General features: G+C 37.2%; 1 protein-coding gene across 8 annotated transcripts in view; it reads left to right on the plus strand.

Moving 5' to 3' along the window:
* LOC134545533 (protein N-terminal asparagine amidohydrolase) overlaps positions 1 to 27,761 on the plus strand; it is a 346,287-nt gene that overhangs the window by 263,087 nt on the left and 55,439 nt on the right. For 6 of the 8 annotated variants that reach the window (XM_063388612.1, XM_063388613.1, XM_063388609.1 and 3 more), the window contains one exon: positions 14,959 to 15,033. The exons of the other annotated variants lie outside the window; for them this stretch is intronic. The gene's annotated coding sequence lies outside the window, so the exon portion shown is untranslated. The remainder of the gene's footprint in view (positions 1 to 14,958; positions 15,034 to 27,761) is intronic. 8 annotated transcript variants of the gene reach the window in all.

Consider the following 27,761-nt stretch of genomic DNA (forward strand, 5'->3'; position numbering starts at 1 on the left):
AGATGTTTCGTGAAAAATTCCTGCCCCTAATCATGAGTTATTTGGCTGGCCTTAAAGTGACAGAAGCCAATGAACACTAGGAAAGAACAGGAGAGAAAGTGAAATGTGGCAGTAACCAATTAACATATTACATGGGCATGTTATGCACACTTTATGTGGAGTCTAACCTGAGCCAATAAACAACGCGAATTTGGCAGGTCTCTAACTATTCTGTAACAGGTATCCGAAGTCTGTAGCCAATACGCCTGAGTACGTTTTTATATTCATCCAGATGTTTGTTAGGATCTTTTGCAGCCACGAGTTGCAGGTTCTAGAACGAACTAGACCAGGCGACATGGCAATCGAAAACCTAGCTAATTTCAAACACAGGCTGAAAAAAAACTGCTTTCGAAGCCCTACTTACCATGACCATTTCATTGCTTACCTACTGCTTGAATCTGTGAGTGAACGTGTGAGTGATTGGTTTTAATGTAATATTACTTATTATTATCTTGTTTTGACAATGCCGAATTTTCTAAGTGTTAATTAATTTCTAGGAAGTGTATGCCTATGCTTAAATTTATGTTTCAGTAAATAAACTTCTTGGTTAAGTTTTTTAATGGTTACCTTTTATCTTTGAACATTTAGTTAAAGCTTAATTTATTCTGCTTTATATATTAGTACCAATTTTATCATATATTATATATATATTTTGCGTGCATTCCAAAGTATTATGTAATAGAAGAAAATGTGGTCAAGTGTAAGAAAAGGCGCATTGCCTTAACTTCGCCACCAATAAAGACGATAGTAAGTAAATAAATAAATACGAGCACGTTTTCGGAGTCCATCATAGAAGCAATTGGTGTAGAATTAAAAAGCATATCACATAAAGTATTTGAAAAAGAGATATTTTTCTTTACAAAATAAGGGAAGTATGTAACATACAAGCACACTATACAGAGATGGCCACACGTGAAACTCTTGGGCCGCAGAACCGCCGGAGGTTATTGAACCCAAGGCGCTGGCCACGACGATGCCACCGGGACATGGCGGGTGGTGATCAGGCTCGCGTCGGGCGCCGACCCCGCGCGGCCGATGACGAACGAGGCGGCCTGGGGGCGTACATCGCCGCGCGATGTCGCGCGGTTGCAACCCCATCTCGGGCTCTGCGGGGACTACATGTGCGCAGCGAACAGAGCGTGCCTCGTCAACTCGCAACCAAATTAATCATCACATGAAAGTTTAGTACATTCTTAAAAAAAAGCACAAACAATACAAATAAAGAGTGTATATAACCATGGATAACAGTTTGCACACAAATGAAATTTTTACTCTGAATATTGTAACTTTCTCTGGACACCCTAAACAAACCAAGGGTACTCATAAATAGAGATAGATTGCAGGTGAAAGATCTCCTCTAAGATGAAATACTTGTTATGAACCTGTTTTATTGCTAATTATCTCCTTATTACAAATACCATTAAATTTTGGAGAGAAAATAACAGTTACAAATTTAATAGTCACTCTAAAAACATAGGAAGAATACGGCTGAGGGCTTGAAAACCTTTCAATTGCATTGCCACACACCATCTGAAAACCAAGGAAAAAATTTGAAAATTTACATAAATAGTGTAATTTGAGCATTCATGCCATATGCCATATCATATAGTCAACTCAACGGCATGATAATTTGTAAGGGGGCCTAGACCTGGGTAACGAGTATTTTTAATATTTTAGAAGACGAATTGCGACTTGTAAGTATATATGTAAAACATGATATATAAAAATTGTTTAAAGTTTAAACACATCTACGTAATACAAACTTTAAAATCATTTTCTTGAAAGAAAAACCTTACCACACTAATTGTATAGTTTGGTTACTTCTGGCGCTGGTGCCGGTGCGAGGATTGAGGATTGGGTCAATGACCGACCGCCCTGATGTCACGTCGGCCATATTGGATGACCTTGACCCCGACGGCCATTCATGATCCGCCATATTGGAGCCGCCATTTTGTTATACGCCATTTGGTTTTCCACTATTTTGTATTATAGAACTTTTTCCATCTAACACCCCACTCCCTAGTGTTGAAATTTTCGTTATGTCCGTCATCTTGAAATTCCATAATTTTCAACAAAAAATTAGCAATTTTTTTCAATTTAAAAAAATTAACTAATAAAATTATATTTAAAAAAACTTTGGCCAATTTGAAAACTGTCCGCCATATTGAATTTCCGTAATTTTAAACTTATAAATTAGGGGAAGATCTTAAAATTAAAAAAAATTCTAATACATTTTAATAAAAAAATGTATTTGCACCATGGAATCCTTGGTTCGAACCCGGCGAGGGCAAAATAAGAATGCCGATGGATCATCCCTCCATTGAAGCCACCAGCAGACTGACCTCCCACCACTAATGCCAAGGTAGATATTACATAAGTTAGTATGATGTCACGGTGGCCATCTTGTTTATGTCTGTTGGAGGCCTCTGCCGACATATTGTTTTCGTTTGCTGTATGGTCCTGCTGCCATATTGGATTAATTTTTTACCCACTAGAGTGCAGTATTCATTTAATGCAAAGGTACTCGCCATATTGGCCGCCATCTTGTATTTCTCTAATTATTTACCTAGAAATGCAGAAAAATCCCAAAATTCATAAAAAAATACTTGTTGATTTACTGATTGATTCCATCATCTCGGTTCGATTCTTGATCGATATAAAAAGGTAATTTAATTAAATTTACAAAAATTACATGTTCGAGAAAGGAAACCACAAAAGTATAAACAATAATTATTACATAATTTATACAAGGATATTACTAGCACTTCTCGATTCATACATCGGCTATTCACGAATTAAAGCGAGGTGGGAAGCCCCACCACTTGACATAGGATCTTACATTTCTTCGTTTGAGAATCTTCTCTTCCAAATACATGTTGGTATACATTGTAGGTTGAATCTCTTCGGCGTAGAAGCCACCAAATCTTCGAAGTAGTAGGTCCTATGCTCACATTCGCGAATGTGGGTCACGCGGCAAATTTTGGGACACCAATTCGCAGTGAAACCTTTCTCGAAGATGCCTTTCTGCTTGGAGATCCACACATTTTCACCGACGATGGCTTTATACTTTCGTGGATCTCCCTTCTTTGTGTTGGTAAACACAGTCCGAAGGAGGTGATTATCTTTTACGTCCTTAGGCTTCATTTTCGTAGTAGAATTCACCGTGGAATTGTATTTGCTTATTAGTTTTGGCAAGCTATCCAGCCACTTGCATTTTAATTAGCCATGAACTGTCGCCACATCTTGGTGTAAAAAGTTCTGTTTAACCTTTCAATAACAGAGACATTACTAAATGTAGAGTAGTTTTTGATGCCAAACTTCTTCATCAAAGACTCCAAGGTTGCAATGTAGAATTCTTTGCCGAGATCCGTTTGCAGGTGCGACGGTACACGACCATCACACAAAATATTGGATATGACCTTGGCTATGTCGGTCGTAGTCTGCGATTTCACAGGTCTGGCCCAAGCAAACTTGTTATACACATCGATGACTGCCAACAAGTACTTGAAACCTTTATTCATTCGGAAATATGGTATTATCTCAACAAGGTCCATGTGGAATAAATCATCAAGTCCGCACACCATGAATTTGTGTCGAAGGTATTTTCGTCTTGCAGGATCATGAAGTTCACGTGCAATTGCAGCTCGACTCATTGTATGTAGCCAGCTTCCCTCAGTTCTTCAAGTATAAATACTATTTCGTTGGTGTGCGAATAGTTTTTTACACTAAACGAAGCAAGTAAAAGTCTTAACCTGTCGACTAATTCGTTTGAGTCGTCCCAATACACATAGTCAAAGTTCTGACCCCTATATAGCTTTACCTTCACCATGTACTGCTAGTTCACTGAAGAGATTGGCATCATTTATGTCGCGGGACCTGAGCATGAGAAATGGCGTAGCAAATTTTGCGATGGAGTCACCGAAATTATAGACCTGCAGACTGACTATGGCTGTCCTTCCCTGCTCAAGCTTAATACAATGTATGATGGACAGCCACACGACAAGTTTGAACGAGTATTTGCCTGTACCAACCCTCAGCTAATGCGGAAATGGCACTCGCAGTGTGAGTAGAGCCTACATATATAAAAGGCGCGCAATGATTCGCAACTTCAGTTGTCATCCGACCTGCAAGATGTTTTCGTTTCATCCTTCCAACGTGTATGTGAGCGTAAGACTCAGCTTTAGCAGTATCGAGTACAACTACTGCGACACCGTATATCTGTGCACATATATGGAACCCTTTGATGGAGGCGATAGAACTGGTGGTTTTTGCACTTTCCTGTGTCCTACGAACCGACTCAGCATCTGCTATATTGCTGCGAACCTGGAAGCTGTGCCATATATCACATGAGACCGCACACGATCCTTTCAACCAGCATCGAGGAAGTAGTCGCTTCGTCTGCATGTGCAACACCAAACTTTTATGTGTTTCAACATGTTGTGACCTGCACTGCATCTACACAGCTGTCCTAAAGATGTGCATCTCGTCATAGTTCAGTCAGTGATCCTGTCTCAACATGCACTGAGGCATAGCCAAGTCGCAGCCGTGGTCGCAGACGTCATCGTCCATGTCTCATCGAAGCAGTCGTTGAAGAAGATTACCAGTCGGATACCTGTGTTCCTGAGCCCGAGACCATCAAAAGTTGCAACCAGAATCGCCTAGGCAGTCCGTGCAGCATTAAAAACTTTGTTTAAGAAAATGCTTAATGCCTTAACCTAAAATGTATTTTTATTAATAAATTTGTAAAACTTGAACTTTAGTGTGTTTTTATTTATTAAACCTGTCATTAATTGTAACTTTTATTAAATTATTTTTCTTGTAATCACCCAAAGATTCTACCGAGATTATGGAATCGATCAGTAAATAAAAAAGTAATTTTTGATACATTTTGGGATTTTTTCCGAATTTCTAGGTAAATAATTAGAGAAATTCAATATGGCGGCCAATATGGCGAGTACCTTGGCAATAAGTGAATACTGCCCTCTAGTGGGTAAAAAATTAAACTAAAATGGCAGCAGCACCATAGAGCAAACGAAAACATTATGTCGGTAGAGGCCTCGAACAGACATAAACAAGATGGCCACCGTGACATCATACTAACTTATGTAATATCTACCTTGGCATTAGTGGTGGGAGGTCAGTCTGCCGGTGGCTTCCATGGAGAGAGGATCCATCGCCATTCTTATTTTGCCCTTGCCGGGTTCGAACCAAGGACTCCATGGTGCAAGTACATTTTTTATTAAAATTTAATCGAATTATTTTTATTTTTAAAAATTTCCTCGATTTTCTAAGTTAAAATTTACGGAATTTCAATGTGGCGGACAGTTTTAAAATGGTGAAATACTTTTTATTAAAATTTTATTGGTTAATTTTTTTATTAATTTAAAAACATTTCCCAATTTTTTTTGTTTGAAAATTAAGGAATTTGAAGATGGCGGCCGAAACGAAAATTACAACACTAGGTGTTAGATGGCTAGAGTTCTAGAATTCTAAATGGTGGAAAACAAAATAGTGGATAGTGGATCCACGATGGCGGATTCAAAATGGCAGATCCGAAATGGCCACCGGGGTCAGGGTAATCCAAGATGGCCTTCGCGACGACAGTGCGGTCCGTCATTGACCCCTATCATCGATCTTCGCACCGGCACCAGCGCCTGAATGAACCAAACTGTACTAATACTATATTTTTTTCCTTTCCGTGTTAGTTTGTGGGGGGGGGGGGGGGGGGGAGGAATCTGTCCCCTTGAGTCAAACCTCTTATCCATTGGTAGATAATCTGCTTGACGACTTATCTGTGGCATATATAAAACAGTCTAAGCAGCTTATTATTGACGCAGTTGTAAATGAGGCGAGGCTCTAAGTTTCAGGAGGACGTGGGTTCGAGTCCCGGTGTTTCCCCCGTGGTTTTGCGAGATTACTGATTCCTTGCTACGTGACGTGGTCGATTCTTTCCCCGATATAGTTTATGTCACATAACTTGTATCGTTTTCGACAGTTCTCAAAAATAGTACCAATAGTCTAAACATCATTCTACGACTATTGTTCTCTCAACATCATTCTCCTTCTTCTTCTTCCTAAGAAGACTTCTCCTAGCGGAGGTTGGCGGTCCACGCAGCCAGTTCTGGTCGCGATGTTGCAGCATGGATAGTTTCTTCTGACGTGCAGTTGTACCATCTCTGAATGTCCTGCAGGCACGAATTCCTCCTAAGAACAGAACTTTTCCCTTGCATCTTGTCTTCGCTGTCAACATTGTTCCTAAACAAACATCGTTGTTGCTTTCCCAAGTGTCTGTTGGGAAGTGAATTAACCACGGACACTACTCTTGACAAGTTACACGACACAGACCTCATCCCTAAGTTGTGTCGCGTGTTTCCGTCTCTTATGACGACGCCGCTGGCGACCAGACGTTGAGCCCGGCAAAGCCATAGAGCGCAAAAGTTTAGACACAACTTTATAATGTCATAGTAATTTATTTTAAATACATCCTAAACATGTATTCTGTTAATAAATTTTGAAGATACATTCTCTTCTTGTATTTCATCAAGAGCTAATATCTGGTAATATTTTATTCTTCTAAGTACATGGAACTGAAAGACGCCATCTTGGTTTCAACGGTTTTGTCAACAAAAATTATATATTATTTTAAATTAGCAATGTTGTGCTCTGTTTGATCATAGCAACTAATTTAATGAAATGCATTGTAATTAAGAATGATTGATTGCCACAAATATTTTCCCCTCTGTATAGTATTGAATTATTATTATTATTTCTTCCAGAATGACTGCCACTGTAATAGTACTGTCAATACACACTATTTTATGGTCTAATAATTGCTAACGATGGTAAACAAAATAATATTATTAATGTAAGCAACCCTAGTAGTAGCCTACTAATCTAGCAACAGCGGGCGTCATGTACTCCGCACTGCACGGGACGCAGCGGCACGCCGCCGCAGTGTTTGGCGCGAGTCACGTGATGCATCGGTGTCCTCCCTGCAGGCGGCTGTGAGCCGTGTAGTGCTCCGTGCGCGCGCCTCGGGCTCTCAGCTCTCTCTCTCTCTCTCTCTCTCTCTCTCTCTCTCTCTCTCTCTCTCTCTCTTCGCTCTGATGCCGCCGCGGGCCTGTTAGCGTTTTAACAGAGTCCTTATAGCTGTTTTTATTATTATTTAAGGGGGAGAGGTAAAGCCGAAAGACGCCATCTTGTTTCCAAACGTTGTTTTACCACGGTTTTTTTAACGTTTAATATTGAAAATTGGTCTTTGTTGAGGCAGAAATAACACATTCAGAGATTTTCAAATATCACATAACCTTGTGTTTATTGACAGTGTCATTACAGTTGTCCTCCCAAAATAATTAATTTAATTATGAACGCCAATGTATCAGTCAGTTATAATTATTTGGATAAATTCTGTTAACTTATATTCTATGCTTCAACGAAGCCAAATTTCTAAAACTAAACGACAGAAAAGAGTTATGGCATAAAATTTGTTTAAATTAAAATGGCGTTTTTATATCTCTATCTCTCCCCATTAAATAAAAGTACCGGGTAAAAATTCTCTGAAAAAGTTTACTGGACCGCGACAGCATCAGGGCACGACTCACGATACAACCCGAGTGAAGGGTCGTTGAAAATCATCACGATAGTCCGAGGTTGGGAAATAACTTAATACCTCGATTATCATACCCGTAAACACTCTACCAAGTGAGTCATTTCATTACTGGACCTTCGGCTGCAGGTTAATCATGAAAAAAAAAAGTTGAAAACATAATTAGAGAAAGTATTTCAGGTGGAACACTTATCGTCTTGAAAAAGTTCAGTTAAATAAATTTCTACAACCACCGCAAATATTGTCGCTATCATAGTAATATTACTTAAAAATAATTTCAGGCAACAACAGAGAGAAAAACGTATGGGAAATAATGTTAGACTATTTCTCCCTCATTTCGAATAAATTATTTTACGATCATCAGTGTGTATCTTTAAATCATTGTATCTTCAAAATGTACTTGCAGAATACGTGTTTAGGATATGTTTAAAATAAATTACCATTACATTATAAAGTTGTGTCTAAACTTTTGCGCCTTATGGCTTTACCGGGCTCAACGTCTGGTCGCCAGCAGCTTCGTCATAAGAGACGGAAACACGCAACACAACTTAGGAATGAGGTCTGTGTCGTGTAACTTGTGGTTAGCGGTGGTAGGCCAATATAATTTTGTTTAATTAAACAGTAGCCAGACGCTTAGCGTTCTATCTTTTGTACTTTCTCTACTATTTTCAATAAAAAAAATTCAGCTAAGACTTGAAAGATGTAGATTATACTTGTCTTGGGAAGTACTTTAGACCACAGGTCTCATAAATAATTGTCGGTCGAATTTTAACTCACGCTGTGGTGGGTAAATCGAAGTTTCATGCGTTTGGAAGATTGTTTATTTTTAGTTTCCGTACTCAGTCGCATTGTATTATTTTGTGGGTTTGTCGGACCCATACGAAACATACAAATAAATTACTCGTTGATTCGTGAAATATATTTAATGTTGTAGGACAAGATCTACAGCCCGTGAAGAAGAGACGCAATTAGTGTACTGCAGTTGTTATTTAAATGATCACATTCAGGGTGATATATTCGACCTACGTGGCTTCTGGAATGGGCTACCTGAGTGGCTTTTAACTTCAAAAGCGTGATTTACAACTTTCGTGAATCATCTCCGCTACTAATCCCTCCTCCCTTTAGTGTAATGCATATTGACAGATACTTTATACCTGGATGTTAAATTAACTAATATTTATATCAATTAAATTTGAATACACTTCATTTCAAAATTCCAATTCTTTAATTCGATTCTTAAAAGAGTGCCTTGAATACGAGTACACAACTCGAGAGTCAAGAATGAAGTAAAGTAGTGTTTGAGGGGAAAAAAACATTTAATTTTAATTTTTGACGAGAAATTCAACCCATAAAATTAACAAAAAACCTATTTACATGTTTAGAATATGAACATTTGCTTTCAAAATATTTATTTAAAATAAGATTTTTTTGTATAGAAAATGTTCACTGAAAACGCTAAACAAACATTCTGAGAGAATAGGTGGTGGGAAATAAAAACACTTATTTCATAGATTCTGAAGGGATAGATAATGTAGTAGGCTGGTCAACTACAAATGTGCTAGTTTTTAATTTCTGAATGTTCATAACTCATAGATATAATTGACTTCGATTTATTTTACTCGAATATCAAATATGTCGAAAATTAAATATTTGATGGTATTTGAGGATTTTAGGATTTGGTTGGCCCACACAGAAAAGAAATTTCTTTTCTTATACAAAATATTTATTTGGAAACCAGTCGCCAAGATATAGTTTGTAATAATACAAGAAAGAAAATATATTGTAACTTTGTACAATACATGGCTTGGGTTATTTGTGCAGATATATGAATTATTTTTTCGAGACAATACTGAGTATTTAAGAAAATTGGCAAATAATTTTATATTTTAATTGATGTTTCATTCAAACATATTATTTTTTTAAACCATGGAAATGATAATAGAATATTCAATAATTGGACTTTATTTTGTGTTATCGTGCTTATTATGTGCGCAGTTAATACTGGAAAGCTATTCAGGGAACGGTTTACAAACAACTTTAACTATTGGAGGTATGGGACAACGCAAATCATAAATTCCCTGTTAAGAATCCGAACCCAGTATATCTGCGATCACTGTTTTTTTAGTGATGCAGTTTTTTTTTTCAGGTAAATGTACAAATTGACAAATATCTGTAATTTCACACAAATATTTCTGTTCCACTTACAAAAAAAAGAATGTACAGTGCAGGCTGAAGTCTGGTTTCGATGTCGCGGTCCGAAAGGCGCTCTCTGTGAATGGTCCCGTCTCCAAATCCGGGACCACCGGCGCGTGTATAATCAAGGAAGTGGCGTTTTACAGCTTGTCCTCTATGTGTTTTTTTTTTTTGGGCGGGTGGGGGAGGCCTCGTGACATTTCACCGAATGTTTAGTGCTTACGTGGGACACCTCGCATATTTCAGGCTTAGCGTTCAGCCGGCAGAAACTTCTAAACTTCTATCCCGCGTCAATGGCAGATAAATACTGCGGTAACCAGCGCGGTAATGGAATCTCATGATACCTCCACAGACGTCGAGCGCTTTGGGAAGGTGTTTCAGGCTCTCCAACTTGCCAGCGATGTCGAAACACGCACGAAAACCTGTCGATAAATTATTCCTTGTTGTTAAGAACATTTTTTCTTATTGGTCAAGCAAAAAGGTTTCCTCAGTGGCGGACGCAAAGGGGAGAGGGTATAGGATCATCACCACCCTCTTTTTTTTTTTGACCAACGTTAAGCAATCATTTGCAAAAATTTCGGCGAAGGCGGTCTGTTATTTTGTTTGGTACAAGGTGAGCGGTTTGTTATAACACCTGGAACTGCAAACCACACAAGAAGGGACACATGTTGAGAATGATAATGTGAGGGTAAACCCCCTTTTTTTTACGTGTTTTTTTTAAATAAATAAAATATATTTTTCTATTATTATTGTTTCTTCAACATTCTCTCCCTTTCTTCCTCTGAAAAATTCCTGTATCCCCCACTAGGTTTCCGTTAGTCCGAGTCAGCTACTGTCGGTGAATTACGTCGGCATGAAAAAAAAAAGTTTAAAAAAATGGGTGCGTGTACTTATGTACGCGCGTGAGAAGTTATACTTCTTTGGCATCATTAATTTTTATCACACATTTTTTATAAAATGTTTTATTAAATTTATTTCTTTATTTTGTAAATATTAAATAACCAATAATAATTATTTAACATTAATAATGTCATAATATTTAGTATTAATTATATTAAATAATAATATTTTAATTTATATCAATAAATAATACATACGGATAGTTAACCTCAATTATATTGGAGCACTTAAAAGTATAAAGGCACAATTTTTAAATTTTTTTACTTATATTTACGAATAGTAAATAATATTAATCAAAATATTCAATTTAAATCACTACTGAATATAATTCACTAACACATATATAATTCGCACTTGTATGAAACTAAAACACGTGTTGTGAAGGTAGAAACTAGAAACATGTGGATAAATATTATAAATATGAAAACAGTGATCAGAGGCGACGAGCGTGCCAACATGCGCGACTAATAGAGGTTCTATTTCTATTTTGTTGGTAGCTTTTTTTCGAGACTTTATGAGCGGTTTAGCGGGAAATTCAACCTGTTAATTTTGTGTTACAGTGATGCGCGCGCATCTTAAAATTTCACTCTCATCATTTTTTCATAACGCGCCTAAAGAAGAATAACTTCAAAATGTGAGCGAGTGTTTCAGTACTTCCGATAGATGGGTAACATCCAACCCCGGTAACGAACATGTTCATATGTTCTCATGTTGCAAATTCACTTATTATACGAAACTTGGAAACGAAATTTAACGGAGAATTATTTAAAATAATGCCAAGCGTGACATACATATCTACATATACATGCGCGCACACACACAGGTGCATTTTAAACTACATTTTTTTACGCAAAATAACACGTATATTTGCACTCGCCGGAAATTACGATTTTCAGACCGAAATTTTAAACTATATAATGAAACTACTCCGATAAAAGCGAAAAATATTGAAAAATTCATGTTTTATCGTGTTGTAAATACAATTATAATATGAAATTCAGATACCAAATTTAACGTAGAAATCTTAAAAATAAAATATTAACCTGAATCATTTTAAAACATATATTATAACTTTAATTTTATGTTCGTATATTTGTTTTTGCTTGAACAACTGAAATCAGTATGTAAATACTGCCTACAAACAAACCTAAGCCTTACTGAGCTGATTTTACATTAAAGTTATTGTTTACGCCGGAAGCAATAAAATTTGCATGCACAACTGATGTGTTCTCGGCGCACAGTGGAGAGGACAGTTAAGTTCGGTTCACAAGCGAAAAAATAACACTTACAGTAACGATGGGTCGTGCGCCATGTTTTCCAACCTACTGGTTCACAATAGCGCATAGGACGGCCGTGTGCATGGGAGACAGGTCGTGTGCATAGAAGGGAAATGAATATATTTTAATTCTGTTACGGACGCATGGCGCAACAACCAATGATAGTAGAGTAGGAAGCCATTTTGGCGGGACTAGAGAACTGTTTATATTTTTCAATCATATTGTGGCAAGAAATCGTCGAGATATTACAATTCTGAGGTGTAATTCCGGCTTTAAAAATTAAATATTGGTATTACTTATAGGTCACTAGAAATAATTGTAAATAAAAATGTGTCGTAGTTAGAATGGTTAGCTAAAAAATTGATATAACCATTATTTGTTTATATGTTGAAAAACTGTGTTCACAAATTGCTGATCAGATGTCACGGGATAATCATTTGATAGTTGTACTAACACTGCCAACAGATGTCGGATATATCGCGAAATTTCATTGGCTAAAATTAACAACAGTAAGATTTAAACTGTGAACCGATTTCGCACAGTTCGTATGCACAGTCGTGTGCTTGGCCTGCTGTTAATTGTGAATCCAGTTTAATGTGAACTCATGAAATGCAGGTTACTATCACACTCTTAGAAACTACACTAATGTTTTACGGACTTTCTGATGAAGAAAGTGTTTTAAGCGAAGAGTTAGTTTTTCGTAGTTCTAGTTACCTTAATCTTTGTAGAAACTGCGCTGGATTTCGAATCCCGAAGTTTTTTTTTTGTTGCAAAACAAGGTAAATATACACACGTAAGGAACAAGAGAGTGCTATTTCCTGTAGACGTAAAACTTTTTTGAAGGTTCTGTTAATTCTCGAAGATTGTTCCTGCGAAATGATGTTCAAATTGTGTAAACTCAGTATACCTACCCGCTAGTTATAGAAGATATCCGTAAATTTTACGAAGATCACCAAACAATTTATAACAAGTATTCTTCGTTTAGTTAGGCTCGGTCTCGCACGCCAAGTTATTTTTTTCCCTTTTTCGTCATTATTAAGTACTATTTTTAAAACTTTAACTCGATACCTCTCTTGGATTTCTTGTTCTACCACACATACTTGCAACATATATTCATTTAGTTTAGTATAATGGGTGTAAAATGGGATGCAGTTCTTCGTAATTATCATCACTCGCGCGCTACGTTTTACACAAGTGATAATACTCTAAGTGAGTATCTGTTATAAATTTTTGCAAGGGAGGTATCGAGTTACTATTTTATAAATAATACTTAAAGAGGTTATGATGAAAAAACAAACAAAAAATCTACATGGCGATAGAGAAATAACGACCCCCTAACAAGCTGTTGCCAATACTCCAGTATGATTTTGTGATTTTATGTTCAAAATAAGTTAACTTAAAATCCGAAACATTGATCAAGATGTCCATAAATTTATGAAGGCCCGTTAATTATTACTAAACTGTATAGTTAAATTTAAGGTGATTTTTTTAACAGTGTACATCAAAATACATATATTTTATAAGTATTAATTCTGCATTAAAACCTTGGTTATTATTTATCTCTTTTCAAAAAAAATTGTTTGACTACACCAAAGTAAAACACATTCATCCCGTGTACGAAGTTGTGTGCTTGCGACCTTGCGTACGTAACTTGCCCCTGTGGCGTACTTGACGAATCCGGACGGGTTAAAGGGTTTGTCCTTTCAAACTGTATTAGTTAGACGAACAGTTTACTTACTTGATTTTTTTCATCAAATAAATTTCATTTTAAATACAATGTTCATATGAAATGAGTAATTACTAAAACTTAATTAGTGTCACGTGATATCACGGATATTTACTTTATGATTCTACTTTTGTTTCGTAGCTATGATCGGTTTGCATAGGCTATGCATTTAGTTATTGATTCTTGATAATTCCTTGTAAATTTGTGCAAATATTAATTTTTAAAATTATTATCAGTAAAATATGAAGTAAATATATTTTTCGTATCCTTAATTATTTAAATGGTATATCAAATACAAATATAACGTACAAAACTATAAAATAAGTATGACCTTACAACGATTGAAAACAAATTTCCTCTTTATATGCTTAACTTTATATCCTTTAATAAATGAATTAAGGCGAGATTCACAGAAAAAAGTACAATGTAGCAACGGCTATCCGAAATAATTCGGGACTGGGAATATTCGGATAGCTGATTTTTCGGATTACCGATTATTTACGAAAAATTTGTACCAGTGTCGTAGGAACAATACGTATGAAACAAAGAAACACTGATACTAAACACAAAACTGTTTATATTCTGTATCACTGGTTTTAGATATATTACATAAAATAGTAATAGTAGATCAAATAAAGCCTACATTTTGGGAAAATTAGACCATTATTAATTGCCTTTTGCTCCAGAGCTGAGACTCAGTTGTTTGCCCCTAAATCTCGCAGTAGAGCCCGCTAGCGGAATTACGTGGCACGAAAATTTGAATTTGCTGACTGGAACGCTTTCGGTTAACCGATGTTTCGATTTATTGATCGGTATTCGTATAATCGATTGTCTACTGTAATTACTTTCTGCACCGTGTTTTCCTTACGTGGGCCGAACTACCTCGTGTCTCACTGCCTCACAGCTGACTCACCGGCCTGCCGCCTCTCATTAGGGTGGTTCGCAAGGATCAAGTGACGAGACTATCGCCGAATGACCCCGTGAGTCAGCGCCGCTGTGAGCGCCCCGCACAGATAAATTAATTGACCGAGCTGGCTTCCCTTCCACGACCCTACAAGTCAGCATCGCGAGACTTTCTTCGAGACATTTCACACCTGCTGCTGTTTATAGCAGTGTAGTTTAGTGCCTACATTTGGTATATCCTACATTTTAATTTGTTTATGATTTTTTTTAAAGCAGTTGTTGTAGAAGTAATATTTTGTTTTGTTTTGTTACAGGTAATCAGTTACTGGAAAACTTAATCCGCGGTACGCGTGCCTTTTGGAGAGCGTGCCTTATGTCTACTCTGTAAGGTAAACAAACTATAGAGCTTGGCATTATGCGTGCTTGTTCAGTTGGAAAACAGCTGAAGTCCCCATTTGCACGGTGTGCGGAGTTTCAGAAGAAGCCACGAGATTTGAAAACTGCTCAACATATCCGAGCAGTGTTTGTTTAAGAAAAGCATTTAAGAATTCGCTGAGGGCGGATAAGTAGTTTTGTTTCTGGAATAAGTTTTTGAAAGGTATTTTTAAAAGAGTTAAAAAAGGCTGAAACGCGTGTTCTCAGAATAATTTTTAGACAAGAAACGACCGGTACAGATTCTTGAAAGCACTTATGGGACCTGCATTACACCTTTATCTTCATTTCTTCGCTATATAATGTTATGTTTTACCGCTTAAATATCATAGTTGCCCCATGCAAGACGAGAAGACTGCACGTCAGTTCAGAGCCTTGCACTTAGAGGCGATACCGAGCTAGAAGCACCAGCGAGCGTCCCACTTGTCATTAACATAGACACACCCTTGACTAGGTGGGCCTATTAATGTGCTTCTAGCGCGGTGTCGCCTCTAAGCACGCTGGGTGCTTTCCAGAATCTTTACCGGGCGGTTCATGTCTAGAAATTAGTCTGAAAACACGCTCTTTAGTTTTTTCTACTGTCCAAAAAATGAAGTTTAATAACTAAATACGTCCTGTGCGCATTCTTAAATGCTTTTCGTAAACAGACACCACAGTTTTCAAATCGCGTGGTTTGTTCCGAAGCTGTGCACGCCGTGTGCGTGCCCGGGTAGGCGGGGGCCTGAGTGTCCGAACAAGAACCATACACGGTGACACGGAACACTGTACCGGGACGCACACCCGGTGGCCTGGTGCCTGGTGCTTGCTGCCCGCTGCCCTCACGTCACGCGAGGGTGGCCCAGCACTGTGACTTTATTCTACAATCATGTCAACTTACAGATATTTGTACATTTGTACGTTTGCACTGCATCGCTACAAAATAGTGTTCGCAGTAATACTGGGTTTGGAAATTCTTACCCGGGCATTTACGCTTTGTATTGTCCCAGTAACTCCAATGGTTAAAAGTTATTTGTAAACCAGGGTTAACTGCGCACATTAACAATCATAATAAAACAAAATAAATTTCAATTATTGAATATTCAATTATCTTTTTCCTTGATTTAAAAAAAATACGCTTGAATGAAACAATTAAAATATAGGTACTATTATGTGCCAACTTTTGTAAGAAATACTCAGTATTATCTCGAAAAACGCATTTCACTTATGCAAACATAACCATAGCCATGAGTTGTACAAATTTTCAATATATTACTTGTAGTATTACAATGTATTTCTTGGCAACTGGTTTCCAAAGGAAACAGAAATATCATTTTTTTTTCTGTGTACTGTGAATGCTGTCCGTGACGTCACACAAGTGTGGCTGAGCACTGAGCCAATGGCCAGTTTTCACAAAAGCTAGTTGAATAGATATACACGAAAGGAGTTATTAGAATAGGATCCATAATACGAAACATTTAAATTTTATAAGTTTACTATTCGCCTACAGTAACATCAACGTGGAAAAGGTTGTGATGAACTAAAGCTTACCTAACATTTAAAAATTGCCGCATCACTATATGAAAAAAAATGCTGGTCTTTTTAATTTATTACATTTAGTAGCAGTTTTTTTTGTGACAAATAAATAATATTTAGTTTTTTCTTGTAACTTATTAAGTGCTTAGTAGTGTTTACTAGTACTATAACACCTGTTACTTGGACTATTGTAAGCCTTTAGCAGAGATGTATTACATATTAAGTTTGCTGGCTCGACAAACCACAGGAGTTAGCGCTAGATATGTGTTTGAGTCAACAATATTCACCAAGTGTGACTGTTACGACATCTGCAGTAGCTCTTATGAAATAATTCCTTTGATGGTCGGTCACATACTGGCTGGAACCTGATTTATCTGCACCAGACGATAACGATGTAAAAACAAAACAAAACATGAGATTTATAATTTTTGCTTTGTAGTGCCAGTATTAGAAGAGGGACTTCAGGATAGGATTTACAGTAAAGAAATAAAATGTCAAGTTAAAGATGGCGAACGTGTGCAAGACCATATGGTGGCAATGCGTGCAATACTGCATGAATATGGGCACTGCGTGAGCCCCTCCCCCCAATTATTGATCTTCGTGTTAGCGCGATATCCGAGACAACGGTAGACAAGTGTAGTGTTTGAACTTTTTTTTTTTTTTAGTATATTGATTATCACCAGGCGTAGTGGAGCTCCATATCCGGAGTGTTTCGGACGTAGAACACGGCGACGGTGATGTTAAAAAGTGAGTTCAGCTACGTCCACAGCGCCGTTCCCGACGATTCCCAACTTCTGGTTCGAACCCCGGTCCGACGCGAAGCTCCGTTTGTCTTCGCCTCTTGAATTTTTCCTATCTAAAAACTAAGTGTGTTTGTAAGGGGTCCGGGTTAGGGAGGGATACTAAGTGCGTCTCAGGCCGAGGCCTATACGCCGTACTCATGCTGGGTTGAAGTCATGCAGGAGAGGTAGCATGTACCATGCGCTAGTAGGGGATTTGCAATCTTGGCTGCGATTGGCGCCATGACTAACTGACCTCACTTCTTATCTCTAGACTAAAAACCAGATAAGTTGGGCCCAGATAAAACCTGCATAGACAATTGGGGAAACCCTGTGCACTTACATGCGGGATTCAAAATGTCATGCATTAACTTAATGAAATGTTGCATCCTGCATGTAAGTGGCCAGGGTTTTCTCTGTGTGTATGCAGGTTTTGCGCGCGCCACCGCGGGCAGCAGGAGCGGGTGTGTCGTCACGCGCGTCTCGGCCACAGCCTGGTTCACTCTCGGACCACAGCGCCAGACTAGTACTACCCCGCTTCTTCTTAACATTAACATTATTTTGTACGCTATTGATGGTTATGTTAAGTTTTAGTATAGGGTAGACCGGGGGAAATTGGGTCAATTTTTTGAAATTCCTGAATAAGTATAAAACCAATATTAATTTACCATAAAATAATCTACAGTAATGTCAGTCATACATTTATGTACATATTTACATACAAACATTAGCCAATCTTCCTTACGAATTGACATTAAACTTGATAAAAGGAAAATGAAATGTTTTGACCCGATTTGCCCCACTTGTGATCCGATTTACCCCACTTCTGTACAGAAGTGGGGTAAATCGGATCACAAGTGGGGCAAATCGGGTCAACAGATTTTCTTTACTGTTTTGACAGACACATTCCACATACAAACTGTTTACACTGAAAAGCATTGACACAGCGCTCATGGTACCACATTTTGCAAGACTGGCACTGAATCCAATCTCCAGCAGTGCAGCTTCTGATGTCTTTGTATGCAATTTTGCACATGTTGCAGAGAACATCTTCCTCATCATCCTGGCCTTCTTCCGAAATTTCCAACTCGGATGTGTTTTTAGTTTTTGTTCGCTTCTTCGTCTTCAGAGGTTCAATTTTGCTTTGCTTTGAACTTAATTTAACACCTGCTTCTTTCTTTTCAATTTCCTGGATTCCAACAATGTGCGATTCTCTTTTGACAGTAGCCTTAGAGAAGCAACAGTTTTTCGTTCACCTATATTCTCTTTGGTGTTAATTTTTCCGGTGTTGCTAACAGGCCTCTCACTTCTTCTGTGGTGCTCCTTCCACTTACACATTTGGCAGTGAACTCGTGATTCTATATTTACATGGATAAAATTTTTTATTATTTTAACATGTCCTAAACTTCAATATTATTATAAGTACTTACTTACTAATTATAAGTACTTACTTACTAATTTTAACTAAAGTTGAAGTCATGTGCCTTAAATTCATTTTTTCCACTTATTTAGAATAGGCCTTAACTTAAAAATTGAGAACGAAGAATAAAGTGCTTCACAATATATAGCAAATATATGAAGCAACCCGATTTCCCCACTGTATGCAGTGACTCGTTTTACCCCAACGGCAGCGACCCGAGTTACCCCATTTCACACTTTAAAAAAAAAGAAAAATATTATAAATTCTGTCAAACATATAGAGCTTCAGTAATGCAGAAGAATGTTAATTGGGTACATATTTTCGTACTCCATTACTTAAACTACAAAACTATTTCTAAATGCGAACGTAAAGGCTTACGTAACACAAAATAAAACTTACATTGTTAAGAATTTTCCACTTCAGGACTGCACAGGTTCGGGTTCATGTCGCACAGACTACCAGAATGTTGTCACAGGCGATATTCGCCTTGTAGTGGACGGTTGTATAGAAAGATAGCAGCACTCTTCGGTAGGTTCCGTAGACTCCAGTTCATTCTTTCGCCGCAAGATAGCAGATCTTGTTATGATGACCCGGTTTACCTCGTGACCCGATTTCCCCCGGTCTACCCTATTTAAATTTTACCAATTTGTTAATTTTTTAAGACATAAGATAGTGCCTTTTGATAGTTTTTACAGTTGTGTAGGTACATTATGAATGAAAACATATATAATTTCTAAACACCAATAATTATTTTACAGAATAAACTATTTGTAGCAATCGTCACTATTAATAGCATTAATTAATTTCAATAATCTATCAGAACTTACATTTTTAATATTGAAAGATAAACAAAATTAACAACAAAAATGGTTGAAACCAAGGTGGCGTCTTTCTGATATTTTTTTTTTTAGAAGAGAGAATGGAATATTATCTGACGATGCTCTTGATTAAATACAACAAACAACTACTTACAAAACTCTCATTCCAAATTTTTCTCTTAGAAATAATTTTTTTCTTTAGTACATTAAAAAAAAATTAATGATAAAGTTTGTGTGTATAACTTTTATGCTGTTTGCATATATCTGGCAACAGGGCACATGCAACAAGGACAACGCTAGTGGCAATGGGACGAGAGAGTAAATGCCCACAAAAATGCACACTGCGCATTACGGATGAGAAGCTCTATACCCGCTGCCGCTTTCTCTCCTCTCCAGCCTCTCTACCTTCCTTGCCTGCAGTGTCGGCGGTGCACGTGCTCAGCCGTAGGTCACTCACACACTCGGAGGAGTCACACATACTCGGAGGAGTCAGTAACACACTCGGAGGAGTCAGTCACACACACGGAGGAGTAATTCACACACTTGGAGGAGTCAGTCACGCACTCGGAGGAGTCAGTAACACACTCGGAGGAGTCAGTAACACACTCGGAGGAGTCAGTCACACACTCGGAGGAGTCAGTCACGCACTCGGAGGAGTCAGTCACACACTCGGAGGAGTCAGTAACACACTCGGAGGAGTCAGTCACTCACTCGGAGGAGTCAGTCACACACTCGGAGGAGTCAGTCACACACTCGGAGGAGTCAGTCACGCACTCGGAGGAGTAATTCACACACTCGGAGGAGTCAGTCACGCACTCGGAGGAGTCAGTCACACACTCGGAGGAGTCAGTCACACACTCGGAGGAGTCAGTCACGCACTCGGAGGAGTCAGTCACACACTCGGAGGAGTCAGTCACACACTCGGAGGAGTCAGTCACGCACTCGGAGGAGTCAGTCACACTCTCGGAGGAGTCAGTCACACACTCGGAGGAGTCAGTCACACACTCGGAGGAGGTCCGCCCGCGTGTTATTAAACCCCAACCAAGTAAGGTACTCGGGACCGTAACCGATTTTAAAAACCAGGAATTTCGGTACTAGTCTTCGATGGGACCGAGAATTCCCGGTACTTTCGGTAGTAGGTAGTTTTTTTTTTTTCATTACGGTGCAGCAGTCGGTGATTGAAGCAGTAATATTTAGTTTTGAGCGATTAAGTAAGTTTGAGTGACAAAAAGTAAAAATATGAAATTTTGTTACAATTTTTTATTGCAAAAAATAAATCACTTTGTTCTCAGCCTTACCTACTTTCAATATTTAACTTTGAAAAATAAAACATTTCAAGAGATAATCGTTTTAACGCATGCAATTGCTAACTTAAAATAAGATTTCTTCTTTTCATAACAAACTGAAAAGTATAAATATAGTTATTTACAGAGTATGGGCGCAGCAGCCACGGGCACTAGTGCCCAGAAGCGCGCGGCAGACACGCCCCCTCCCCCCGCCCGGGCGATCGCCTCGCCAGGGGAGAGCAGTCAGTGAAAGTGACCTCAGCGCGCAATAAAAAAGAAATTTTATGCCGTCGATGTCGAGTCCCGAAAGTACCGAAAGAACCGGAATCGAATTTAAAATCGCGAATCTTTTACAATATGAGAAGTAGCGGGAATTGCTTCTGCTTGCGGGACGGGACTTCCCCGGCGTGAACCCTGGAAGCGAGGCGCCCGTGCAGTACGAGGAAGTCCCGCGCTGCTGTCGCTCGCCGCTTGGAGCGCCCGCGTCGACCGGCGGGACTCTCGCCCCTGCTCTGCCTGGTCGGCGGTGTTCGGCCGTCAAGGGATGGGAAGGGGGGAAGGTAAATAAACCCAGCCGGTTGCAAGGCAGGAGAGGGTGATATTATCTTTGAAAGATTTTTGCAATGGGAGTGCATGACTTGATGTAAGCTTTTGGACATACGCCATTGCTTAGCACATGTATGTCTGTAGAAGAAAACTACAAAAAAACACAAAATGACAAAAAACACAAATTAAGCAAAAAATTGCTGTTGTCAGGATTTAACGCCACACAATACTCCACAACAGGAATATGGTCAACAAACAAAGAAATACAAAGAAAAATGGACTTACAGAACGAAAAAAACCCCAGAAAAGATGACAGCACAAAAATACCGAACCCAAAAAATTCAGCACAACAGTTGAAACGAGACAAAAACACAGCAAAACGAAAAGGCGAAACAAACACAATAGTTTTCCAAAAACAAAAAATAAACGAAAAAAAAAAACCACAAATGATAAGAGGGTGAGTTGTAAAATCAGCGGACGTCTGAGAAAAAGAGGGGAAATTTCGTTGGTTTCGACTGTCTTACATTTCAGAAAAATTAGTTAATTTGAATATAATATTTTTTTTATTTAGTAAATATGCTGCTGCTAATCATGAATGTCGTATTGGGGCTATCGAAAGATGTAGTTCTAATATCTCCAATGGCGTTAAAAGTTAACTGTTCAACTTCATGATCACTTCATAATTTAGTATAAGTAGTTTCTATTCTAGTTTATATTTATCAATAGGTACTATGGTAAGTATTTTAAGTCTAGGAAATAAAAGTATTCACCTGTAAAAAATTTGCCCAAAGGTGAATGATACAGTCGTAGAGTCAACCAGACTTCGTAAAATTTTTACTGTCATAAAAATGTTCGTCACACACATAAACTTATACTTAATTCTTAATGATAGCTTCTTACACCGCCCCAAAAAATGCATTCTGTAAACGCAATTATTACAGTGAACTGTCAGATCTGATGAATCGCTAGAGCGATTCGAATGTCGCAGTGTCTACTGTATGACGGCCATGCTAAATTCGCTTGTGATGGAGATTTTTTATAGCAAGAAACTATGCAACTTAATAAGTAGTTTGATTCAGTATCTTTCCATTATTTTTTTCTTATTCGGATTGATATTAATTTAAGTAGGTAGTTTTCTAAGTTATGATTTTTAGTCTCCAGATTAACTATTATTTCTTGATAATTTACATACGGGAAACTTATTCTAGTATAATTTCATTAAAATCCTCATAGTGAAGTCATATGTTCCTTCTCTGGAGGATAAGTATGACTAATCTCATTTGTGATTTTTTTGAAAATTACAAACAGATACTAGACAAATTAAAAATAAATTCTTAAACCGTTGTTTAAAAACAATATATTTGGATTTTAGGGTAATCCTGTTGATATTTCTAAAATAATAAGTTAAGTTCCAATTTAATGGAACCATAGGTATCGAAAATACATAACAAAAGGAAAGTTATTAAAATATATCTTACTTGCGTTAATACAACTTAAATGTACTTAACGTATAAGCAAACACTGTAACTTCTATGAAGACTGCGTGTAACAAACTGCGGCCCGAGCCAACACAACACCCTCTGACTCCGTGCGTGCCTTCTACACGGAGGGAGGCGTGTGACGTCAGCAGAAGTGGTCCTAGCCTGCTCGGCCGGCAAGGAGCACGAGCACGTGTTTCTAGCCTTCTGCAGCTTCTCAGATGTCAGTTTCTGTCGTCATATCGTACTGAATGGCAAGTTAACATGTCGTAACGCTGTTTTGTCGCAGATTGTAACAGAAATTTATGATAATGGGCCTCGAGTTCGGGCAGTATTCTGTTTTACAAAAAAACTATGACCGCAAAATCCCTCGTGCCAATTTCGTACCATCAGATTCTTCCAGGATAGGGTAATATTTTATGGAAAATATTTATACTTCACATATTTAATGGACACGTATACATCGGTGTTACATCTGTTATTGTTTCATACAGGAAAAAAAATTACAACAGTTTATAACATTTTTAATTTCCCATTTATTTAAAAGATTGTTTGTTTTACACACCAAACCACACATTTTTCACCAATGCATTTGTTATTTCACTCATTGCTTCGTTTATTATGAGTCCCTAATAGTTTTCAACCTTATCATAAATACATGGAATCTATACTGCCATAAGTGCTAAACAAAAAATAAGTCGCCTATACTTTAGCTGTATATTTATGCCAGGGTTTTTAATGATATTTTACCGTACCATAGATATTCAATAGGCGTTAAGAACTAATGATTAAGTCAAAATGATTGCTTTTCTTCTTAAGGATAAAAAATACAAAAAAAATGTAAAAAAATTTTGCTTGAAAAAATCTGATTATAAACATTATTCGTGAAGGAATTGAGAGAAAATCCAACAATAATTAATTAAACACCCGATGCCAATAATTTATTTTTATCCTTACTAATATTATAAAAGCGAATGTGAGTTTTTTTTTGTTGTTTGTTTGTTTGTTTGTTTGTTTGTTTGTTTGTTACCCTCTCACGCGGAAACTACTCAACCGACAATCATGAAATTTTGTACGAATATTTTCAAGGGTATAGTAAAGGACATAGGACACTTTTTATATAAATTTTTTTTTTCGAAGGGCAAACAAATTGATATTGGTATGTATAATCGTCCGACTGAGATTTTGAGTAATTTGAATGAAATTTAACGCCATCTGGCGTTTCAATCAGTAAATTAAATAATTCGCCAAACTAATACGGTAATACCGGCGGTCAATTCACTATTCAATTTTATTTTTCTGTGACCAAGTAGCTATTATTATTATTATTATTATTATTATTATTATTATTATTATTCATTTTTGAGGTTAGGTGTCTGTTTATATTCTTCGGTGATGGTTGTTTGGACGTTGATGCTGAAGGTTATATTTTAATTTCAAGAGAATTTTGTAATTTAGTAGAAAACGATGTGGATCTTATTACTCAAGTTTTCCCGGACTTGCAACAAAATTTGAATAGTGATCAGTGGTTGTGCGCAAGAGCAATATTGGTGCAAAAATCATATATTTAATAAAATTAACACATATTTTAAAAGAGGTGCAAGGGGACATGAAGGAGTATTTGTCAATAGATACATCATGGATACAGAACAAAGCACTTCATATCCTGCGAAGTTTTTAAATTCACTTGAACTATCGGGTGTACCCTCACATAAACTTCAAATGAAACTAAATGTACAAGTTATGCTTATGCGAAATCTAGATGCTCCTCGACTATTTAATGGAACGAGGTTTCGGATCACACAATTGGGGTAGAATATACTTGGTGCCACTATTTTAACAGGCTTAGTTTTGCTATTACCATCAACAAAGCGCGAGGACAAAATTGCAGGTAGCAGTGGTGCATTTGGAAAAACCATGATTTTCCCATGGCCAACTATATGAAGCCTGTTCGCGTGTGTTCAATGCCCGAAATCTACACATATTTACACCGGACATAAAAACATATAACATAATATACAGGAGCATCTTAGAATGCCTCTGATTTAAGCTCTTTTAAAGAAAAAATTATTTATTATACTTTAATACTTTGAACTTTTTAAAATGTTAGTATTTAAAATTATTTATTTTTGTAATAGTGAAACATATTTCAATAAATCATATTTTCAGTTTTTTAAGCTAAATTGTAAGTTAGAATTTTTAAATACTGATGATCCCAGTCACACAATAAAAAACAATTACCATATTATTTAATTTTCTTTCCAATGATTTTTGATAATTATTTAAGGACATCAACACGAGCGAAGCCGCGGGTAAAAGCTAATACGTATACTTATATTTCAAAAACACGTACATATAATTCTCTATGGGCTTTTTTGTGAATATACGCGGAAATTCTGATGTATGGTGCAAGAGATCCAGTTTATTGGCCTGTTAACGCTAAAATGTTGTATGAATTTAGATAACTAGCATTTAAATCTTAGTTTTTACGTTCAATATTGCGGCAGGTGTCGTCATAAGTTTCTGGAAATGGAATATAATGGCCATTTCTTAAGTTAATGTGTTTTTTACTGGATGAAAAGCATGACTCTACGTTTTAAGCCAAGACTATTTTCAAAAATTCAATAAATTTATGAAAAACTGTTCCCTAGTAAAGACGTAATTAAGTATCAAACAAAAACCCAAATGTTTACATTAGCTGTAGGAGAATGTGCTACTAGCTTACTGCTCAATTATCTTTAAAATTATGACTGTATTTATAAGCTAAAACTTACTTCCAGTTCATCAACTAAGCGGCAGAATTTCGAGAGAAAAATGAAGAATATTCACCATGTAACACTCTGTGCATGCAATTCATGCTGAGTTTCTTACCTTTCTTGATATGAAAATTGTTGCATAAAACCAACTAACTATTTTCACTCTCTAAGGGCGTAATTTCAAATAACGGCGAAGAGAATTTTAAGGTCTGTGGTTTCATGTTTTCATTTTTCATTTAATATATTTTAAAATTAGTTTTAACTACAGAAAGTAGTAAGAAACGGTGCCCATAATTTCAACTCCCGAATTATTGGATATATAATTTACTGGTACAAATTTATTACCTACTTTGCAGTCAAATTTCGAAAAAATGGATAAGACATAGGAAGTAATTCTTTTTGAGCATCTTAACTTCCACTTAAGTAGATTCGGTGAAACGAAATTCTCTTTATAGAACCAAACATACCGAAGCGTACACAAGGAGGGCATATTAGTAGTATCTAAATGGGGCTACTGGCACAGGCGCCAGGCGGTGGTGCCGTAGTGCCGACCGCCATCTTGGAATGTTACGTCACGGCGCGGCGGCCATCTAGGATTATCTTAGTCTTGGCGGCCATCTTGGATCCACCATCTTGAATCCGCAATCTTGGATGACGTCATCGCCGCCAATTTTTCTCGAACATTTTGTTTTCCGTCATTTTGAATTATGACATCACCGTTGCAACTTCTGTTACGGTCGCCATCTTGAAAATCTCTATTTATTATCCGATTTTAATGAAACCAATTATAAATTTACAAAAAAAATTAATAATCAAATTTTGATTTAAAAAGTTTAAAAAATACCGTTGCAATTTCCGCATGGCCGCCATTTTGAAAAGTTAGGAAATCGGGAAAATGTTTTAATTCATAAAAAAAATAATCAATCGAATTTAATAATAAAATTATTTTTAAACAAAGTCACCACTTATGTCAAGGTATATATATCGTCAAATAGTATGACGTCATGTCCGCCATCTTGAAAATCAGTAATTAAAATCCGATTTTAATAAAAAAATTCTAAAATTGAGAAAAAAATAATTAACTGAAATTAAATAAAATATTTCTTAAAAACCACTGTTTCACATATCGTTACGGTCGCCATCTTGGATTATATAAATGTTGCATGTTTCGTTATGCCCATCATCTGGGTTAAGTATGTTGTCATAATGACACTTTTCGTTATGCCCACCATATTGGATTCTATAAATGTTGCATGTTTCGTTATGACTGCCATCTTGAAAATTCGTAATTTTAATGCTAGAAATTCCGAAAAAAATTCAAAAAATATTTTAAACATTGCTTACTTCAAATGTTTAGTTACTTAAACGATTTTGGACCTCGGTTAGGTTAACGACGAGAAAAAACCAGTAATTTATTAATACATTTAAAAAATTCTCAATAAAAAGTACCACACACTGTGTGGGGCATACGGAGAGATCTGATTCCTTTGAAATTTAGCTTGAAATACAATCATTGCATTCAAAATATGGGTCACTTCCATCATCTACACACTTGACATGGAACCAGGACTTGCACTGCAGGCACTGCACCCAATCCTCATCCTGTTGGTACACTTTTTTGCATGACTGACACTTATCTTGATGGTTCTGCTGTTTGGACTTCATGGTCTTCTTGCAGTCACTTCTCTTGGGGCGCTTAGAAGCTGCAGCCTTTTGATCCTTAAGCTTCTGAATGAAGTCTGGGTCAGTAAGTATTTGAGATTCGCCAGTTTTTCTTTTCCTTCTCTGTCCATTAGTGTAGGCCTAATTCAATTGTAACTGGGCTCAGCTCTTCGAAACTGTTTCTTCGCGAGGTGGATGTTGACACCACTCCTCCTTCAGGTGTGGGAGCTGATGATGCAGGTGAAATACATGCTGGTAGCTGATTTAGTGTAATTCTCTCTGCCTCATATTGTGCCTCCACTACGACTTCTTGTTGATGTCTGACCTGTGGGCAGTTCCTGGCAAGAAAACATGTTCAGGCAGACTACTTGGATTGAAAGGAAAAATTCCACAGGCCTTGAATCCATTAACAGCATTTCCGACTGTAG

The sequence above is a fragment of the Bacillus rossius genome, chromosome 1 (assembly GCF_032445375.1).
Source record: "Bacillus rossius redtenbacheri isolate Brsri chromosome 1, Brsri_v3, whole genome shotgun sequence".
In the NCBI taxonomy this organism is placed as follows: Eukaryota; Metazoa; Arthropoda; class Insecta; order Phasmatodea; family Bacillidae; genus Bacillus; species Bacillus rossius.